This window comes from Calliopsis andreniformis, unplaced genomic scaffold (genome assembly GCF_051401765.1).
Source record: "Calliopsis andreniformis isolate RMS-2024a unplaced genomic scaffold, iyCalAndr_principal scaffold0401, whole genome shotgun sequence".
In the NCBI taxonomy this organism is placed as follows: domain Eukaryota; kingdom Metazoa; phylum Arthropoda; class Insecta; order Hymenoptera; family Andrenidae; genus Calliopsis; species Calliopsis andreniformis.
Window position 1 is genome coordinate 47,238 of NW_027480810.1, and position 7,763 is coordinate 55,000.

Here is a 7,763-nt window from a genome sequence, read left to right on the forward strand (position 1 = left end):
ACTCTCACCACACTTCTGGCACAGGCGCTCCTTCACTGGACACTCACGCATCATGTGCCCAAAGGCATAACACTTATGACACCTCAACACACTTACAAAGTCACGCACTTTGCACGCTCTCCACTTGACATATACTCTTTCCTCTGTCATTATAATATCTCGCACAGCTTTGTTCACTTCTATCACAACATTCCCCACATCCATACCCTTTCTGTTCATTCGCGTCACAACTCTCACTCTACTTCTGAACTCACTCTCAGGCACACACGCAGTCGCTGACTTTACATTCTTCACATACAACTCAGTCAGAAACTCTTCACTCGTCATCTCATTCGGCACATCAAACACAATCAACTTAGGACCTATCTTTTTCGGCGCTTCGACCTTCAATCCAATTTCATCAAATTTCTTACATCCACGCAACGCCAACAAATCTTTCACACCCGCAGCTTCAATCGCTACACCACCACTCCTTGTTTTCCGCACTGCTTTCACACGTACATTCAAGATTCCACTCACTTCACGCATCACTTTCTCTTTCACCTGCTCACTCGTCATCTTACTACTGTCATCCTTCGCTTTCACAACCACAGCATATGCCTTCGCTCTCGGTGTCTCAGTCATTCTCATACTCACACTCGGGCTCGCAGTCCCACTAGCACTCGTACTCTCATCCACCGTACGCCTCGAACTCTCAGCAGCCATTCTCGCATAACTAATACCCGGACTACTCGCACGCATCGTTTGCACAATTCTCTTCTCACACTCTTCCAAACGTCCTTCCAATCGCTCATTCTTTCGCAACAGATTCATGAACAACTCTTCATACTCACTCACACATCCTAATAAAAATTCACTCGACGACTTGGTCACACGACTCGCTTCATTGAACACGTGCTTCCTCACTTTCATACCAATCTCACGTAACACACTCACATCGTCATCACTATCATACTCAGTCCCACCTTCACCCGTACGCTGCCTCTTACCCACGCTGAGGCTTCGCCCATGCCTCGCTACAGCTCCTCGACTAGTACCCCCCCCCCCATCCCCAGGTTTCTTTTGTTGCTCCATAAAGTTCCCACGAGCAGGGACGATCCACACGTCACTCCCCGGGTGACGCCCTTTCCGGGGAGAAGGCTCATTCACTCAGGAGGTCGCCAGGTATCCCGAGGTTGGCCGCTAACGACCGGTGCTCCCACCAGCCACGCGTTCGGCAAGCGAGACGCGTACCCCATCACCGCGCGCCATAGCTTAGGGTTAGGGATTTATTATAGAGGTTTATCTCCTCGCGGTCCGGCCGGTTAAGGCAAGACCCCCGCTCCCACTGACGCCACGTACCACCGGGACAAGTCCCGATGGGTCGTTGCGACGCCAGGGGTTTACGGTATGGAGCTCGGGCACCTCGGGATCGCCAAATCCCGTACTGCAGCAAGCTGCAGCCCCTGAGGGAAGTAGATAGGGACAGAGGGAATCTCGTTAATCCATTCATGCGCGTCACTAATTAGATGACGAGGCATTTGGCTATTGTTCTCATACTTTTTCTTATGTTTGAAAGTATGTCTTTCCGCTTCCTTGTCGCGCGGTGACCGTAAACAACAGGACCTGGCTTGAGATTTCTATTAGGTTATGTTTATTTCTCTTCTTCGCAACAGGTTGCCCCAACAATTAAAAAAAAACTAATAAAATAAAAGGTAAAAGGGATAAAACAACACAGACACATTAGTTAAAATATTAACGAGATTCTTTAAGCTACTATTTCCATTTGTCGTTTGCTCCTCGGCCTTCATCTTTCTTTTATCAGCATATGGGAGTATATGCTTCCAACTGCAGCATTGGGTGGATCAATGCCGCAGCGTCGATGGCATTATAGCACGGTATCCTACTTATTAGTGATTCATCCACTACGGTATAGTCAAAGAATTAAGTAAAGGCGGGCCTCTCTGTCGAGGTGTAAATGGCCTCGTATATGGAGGTGCATAGGGCCTCCATAAAGCACTGTCGTTCGGCGGCACAGCCAGTTGATTGAGGTAAAAAAAGGATATGGGTCAGTGAGTTATACTATTAAAACAAAGCATGCAAGTCAAAACTATTGATGTACAAGAGATAAAACAAAACAAAGGAAAATAAACCGAAACAAAAGGAAAAGTAGTAAATGTGAGGTAAAAAAGTATAAAATATCCATAGTTATAGTTTATTAGTTCTAGTTATAGTCATAATGTAAGATAGCATGCATAGAATACCGTAATGGACTATTGTCGTGATGCGCCAAGCAAGCAATCCTCTGAAGATAAAATAAATTTTAATTATAGATAGGTTAAGTATAGAATATAATAGGTTAAAATACACATAGGTTAGACAAAGACACAACACACATGTAAATTAATGTATAAGTAGATATAAAGCATTACTAAATAAACAGATATGTTATTAAGAGTAAACAATACACTAAAACTTATTAAAAAAATAATATCAGGCCTTACTACGGGGGTTCCTCGAAGAAGGGGAGGACTGTATCCCGGCCATGTGTCATAATGGGAGCATTATAATCCATGAATAGATTATAAATCTCAAGGGTGCTCCTTAAAGCTGATAGCGCCAGTGTTCGCAAGGTGCCTCGGCCTTTTATATTAAGTGATTGCAGGGACTTAATTGTATCTTTAGGCATTGCTCCTCTGGCGCCGATCACAATAGGTAGCACCTCTGCAGCCTCCACTTGGAGGTCTCTTTTTAATTCGGGCAACAGTTGGCTGTATTTGTCAAGTTTAGCTTGCCTACCTTTCGCTAGCGCATCTCCATCTTCGTAGCAGACAGTGATGTCTACCACGGAGACCCTTCCCGGATTATGTATTATCAGGTCTGGTTTGAGATTACCAACTCCAGGGCAATACAGCATAGGCTCCCTAGTGACTGCTGCCTCCTTATTCTTCTTGAGCACTGCATCTTGCACCACCCGGACAATCTCATCGTGCCGCTTGATGATTAAACCTTTCGAATAAACGCATTGGCCTACAATGTGTCCTAGGGTTTCCGGGAGGCTTTTGCAGTGCCTACACATCACAAGGTTATCTTTTCTCGCCCTGTTAATTGAGACCTTATCTTCGGCTACATTTGCCCGCATTTTAAGTGCAGTAATGAAGCGAGAGGGCTTTAATAGGTGTGGTCTGTAGAGCCACTCGTTACCAATTTTGTCATTGTTAGTTTATTTTGTCTAGCTAAGTTGCTCATTCTTTTATCTAGCCTCGAGCCTTTACCGAGGACCGATTTAATAGCCGGATCACTACTATTCCGAAGCCTCACTCCTGCTTTTAAAGTGGCGGACACCGTAATAATCTCGAGCTTAGGGAAGCCGAGTCCACCGTCCTTCTTTCCGGCGTAAATTATGCCATTCGTAGTTGACTGTGGTAGATGGAGTATTTCCTTCACGGTAACTCTTATGCGTCGATCCTTAAGAGAGTCATAGTTACTCCCGCCGTTTACCCGCGCTTTTTTGAATTTCTTCACGTTGACATTCAGAGCACTGGGCAGAAATCACATTGCGTCAACACCCGCGGGGGCCATCGCAATGCTTTGTTTTAATTAGACAGTCGGATTCCCCTGGTCCGTGCCAGTTCTGAGCCGAGCGTTGAATGGCGGCCGAAGAAACGACACGCGACGGCTGAACCGACGCGGAAGCCTCGCAGCAAGGAAGATCCGCGGGAGGCCAAGGCACGGGACCGAGTTCGGATCCCAGGACGTCGACCGAAGTCTAAGACCCTTCACCTCGCCCAGGCCCGGCACGTCAGCCAGACCCGCTTCCCGACCAAGCCCGACACGCCCCGCTCCTCAGAGCCAATCCTTATTCCGAAGTTACGGATCCAATTTGCCGACTTCCCTTACCTACATTAATCTATCGACTAGAGGCTCTTGACCTTGGAGACCTGCTGCGGATATGGGTACGAACCGGCGCGACACCTCCACGTGGCCCTCTCCTGGATTTTCAAGGTCCGAGGGGAATATCCAGACACCGCAGCAACTGCGGTGCTCTTCGCGTTCCGAACCCTATCTCCTTGCTAGAAGTTTCCAGGGAACTCGAACGCTTATACAGAAAAGAAAACTCTTCCCAGATCTCCCGACGGCTTCTCCAGGTCATTTTGGGTTACCCCGACGAACACTCAATGAGGGCCCGGATGTTAAACGGTTCCGCTGCCGGGTTCCGGAATAGCAACCGGATTCCCTTTCGCCCAATGTGTGTATGTCTCTTTTTTTATCTTTCAATTTATCTCTTTGTATAATAATATGTTTGCAGACATTGATTTTAGGACACCACATTTGCATAGGATTTCTCTTAGGGCTTAGGATCGACTGACTCGTGTGCAACGGCTGTTCACACGAAACCCTTCTCCACGTCAGTCCTCCAGGGTCTCGCTAGAGTATTTGCTACTACCACCAAGATCTGCACCGACGGCGGCTCCAGGCAGGCTCACGCCCAGACCCTTCTGCGCACACCGCCGCGACCCTCCTACTCGTCAGGGCTTCATGGAGGACGGTCACCAGTAATGGCACCGTCCCTCCCCACTTGCCGCTGACGGCAGAGTATAGGCGCGACGCTTCAGCGCCATCCATTTTCAGGGCTAGTTGCTTCGGCAGGTGAGTTGTTACACACTCCTTAGCGGATTCCGACTTCCATGGCCACCGTCCTGCTGTCTTAAGCAACCAACGCCTTTCATGGTATCCCATAAACGTCGACTTAGGCGCCTTAACTCTGCGTTTGGTTCATCCCACAGCGCCAGTTCTGCTTACCAAAATTGGCCCACTTGGCACTCTAATCCGAAATCTCGTGGCTTCAATGAACCAAGCAAGCCAGAGATCTCACCCATTTAAAGTTTGAGAATAGGTTGAGGTCGTTTCGGCCCCAAGGCCTCTAATCATTCGCTTTACCAGATGAGACTCGCACGCGTCCCCGAAGGAACGGAGGAGTGAGTGCCAGCTATCCTGAGGGAAACTTCGGAGGGAACCAGCTACTAGATGGTTCGATTAGTCTTTCGCCCCTATACCTAGTTCCAGCGATCGATTTGCACGTCAGAATCGCTACGGACCTCCATCAGGGTTTCCCCTGACTTCGTCCTGACCAGGCATAGTTCACCATCTTTCGGGTACCAACGTGTACGCTCTAGGTGCGCCTCTTCTCGCAATGAGAACGAGACGCCCCGGGAGTGCGGAGCACTATGCAGCGCCCATCCTCCCTCGGCCGACGCAAAGGACGACCTTCACTTTCATTTCGCCTTTAGGTTTACTCATCCCAATGACTCGCGCACATGTTAGGCTCCTTGGTCCGTGTTTCAAGACGGGTCCTGAGAGTACCCAAAGCAATAGCGCCGCCGACAGGTAATTCAAAGCTTGGCCAGTCCGAGGGCTCCGCCGGCTAACAGCTGGCCAGGCCCGTGAACGGGAAAGACGTCCGTACCACAGGGCAAACAAAGCTGACCGAGCTTGCGGCGGGCCTGACGCACCGTTCGAATGAGAAGACTGGTTGCGGCCCGATACCATCTGGGGAACACCGTCGCGCAGCCGGTCGGGTCACCGAGGGTCCGTCGCGCACGCACAAGGCGACGCAACGGTCTAACCGCCCGGGCCGTAGACCGACACGCAACGGGTCGCGACGTCCTACTAGGGGAGAAGTGCACGTCTACGTAGCCGGAACGTTCGCCGTTGGCCGTAACATCCGTGCGCCCTCCTTGCGGAAAAGCGTCGGACACCCCTTTCGGGGTTTCGCGCACCAACGGGAGCCAGCATTTGTCGACGATGAATCTCCCCTTTCGAACTTTTGGGTTTCTCAGGTTTACCCCTGAACGGTTTCGCGTACTCTTGAACTCTCTCTTCAAAGTTCTTTTCAACTTTCCCTCACGGTACTTGTTCGCTATCGGTCTCGTGGTTGTATTTAGCCTTAGATGGAGTTTACCACCCACTTAGGGCTGCATTCTCAAGCAACCCGACTCTAAGGAGAGACCCTCCCGAGACGCGCACCGGTCGCTACGGGCCTGGCACCCTCTATGGGTAAATGGCCCCATTCAAGATGGACTTGGACGCGATGCAACGTCACGGGATAAACGGATCCTCCCGAACACTACATTTCCCTGCGGCAGTACCGCGGGATTCAGTGCTGGGCTCTTTCCTGTTCGCTCGCCGCTACTAAGGAAATCCTTGTTAGTTTCTTTTCCTCCGCTTAGTAATATGCTTAAATTCAGCGGGTAATCTCGCCTACTCTGAGGTCGTCGTATACGTGTTAAATATATATCACACACGTAGAGTGATATATTTTATATATGTGTAAAAATGACGAAAGAAGCTGTGGCGTAATCCTCGTACAACGGGGGCACACAACCGAGAGAAGCGGACCAGGCAGAGTGTGTGAACGAATGTTACGAGAAATGGGAAATGAGAGAGAGACTTGAGATCATGTTCGATGCGTCGTCCCAACTTCGCCGTGTGCCTTCGGAATATGTTGTCGTAACGCAACAGCAGCGTTTCCAAAGGTAAGGAAGCTCCTCGTCATTCGCCAGAAGTGATCAGCGGAGAGTAAGTCACATCGTCCTTAATGCGCCACACCAAAGCATCTTCGCGTCTCGTTTAATTCGATCTAAAGGAGAGAGACTCTCGCCAGGCGACTGCCGGTATGGTTTAACGCCCGTCCGCTTGCTTTTTGTATAGCTTTCGTGGACTGGACGACCGGACTTGACGCGCGGTCTCTCTCGGCGATCGACTAACGCGAAGACATGGGGCGACCGGACGCTGCTACCTTTCCACCTCCTCCTTCTAGGAGAGAAGTCATCCCTATGTGATGAGTCATATATATGGCGGCTGTGTAAGCCTCGCCAAAGAGGATTCAGGATACAGAAACAAGTTGTAGTACAGCACAACACATTCACGGAGCCACAAACGACTCGACCGAAACGTGGCCGGGGAAGATGCATCCCGGAACTTCATCGTTTCGACGAATGAGTGCCTCCTTTTCGCGTTGTTCCTGCAACAAGACGATCCCTCTAGAATCCCTGGGGCTCTGTTTCTCGTCATACATTTCTTCACCACACTACACGGGTGGGGTATACGCGATCTCGTGTTCATGCTCACTCGCACACCCTTTCATTGTCCTTCTCTGTAGTCTCACGACAAACTCTCTTGTGTGTCGTTGCGGGTTACGCACGCCTCTTTCTTACACGCATCATTTCAGACTACGTCGGGAGCGCGGATGAAAACTCGCACGAAAAGCGAACGCTGTCTGTTAACAATCACGAGGGTATCTGGCGAGACACGGAGGCTGGTCGATGATCGTACGTCCGCGCGCTTGCGTCCGGAGCGGTGCACATACACGCACGGGCGGTCGACAAATTAAGCGACTCACGACGCCGTGTGAAAAGTAGCACTCACGCAAGTCCGGAACGACAAAGCAACGACGATGACGACGATGTCTCCAGTCATCTGCCGTGTACACACAACCTTCTTCCCTCCATGACGTCTAGAGCGTATTCTCGCTTGTTTTCGTGCGACCGCGGCAAACGCCGACGAACGGTCCAACAATCGCTCGTACGTGACACCGAGATGCCAACGTAAGCAGTCTTAAGGTTACGTGAACGACCCTCAGCCAGGCGTGGTCCAGGAATTGTATCCGTGGACCGCAATGTGCGTTCGAAATGTCGATGTTCATGTGTCCTGCAGTTCACACGTTGACGCGCAATTAGCTGCGTTCTTCATCGACCCACGAGCCAAGTGATCCACCGTTCAGG

General features: G+C 50.2%; 1 non-coding gene across 1 annotated transcript in view; it reads right to left on the reverse strand.

The window, feature by feature from the left end:
* Nucleotides 1-7,611: 7,611 nt before the first annotated feature.
* Nucleotides 7,612-7,763, reverse strand: part of LOC143187902 (5.8S ribosomal RNA) — a 155-nt gene continuing 3 nt past the window's right edge. The window contains exon 1 of the ribosomal RNA XR_013003357.1: nt 7,612-7,763. This exon is cut by the window's right edge and continues 3 nt beyond it. This is a non-coding gene — a ribosomal RNA (5.8S ribosomal RNA).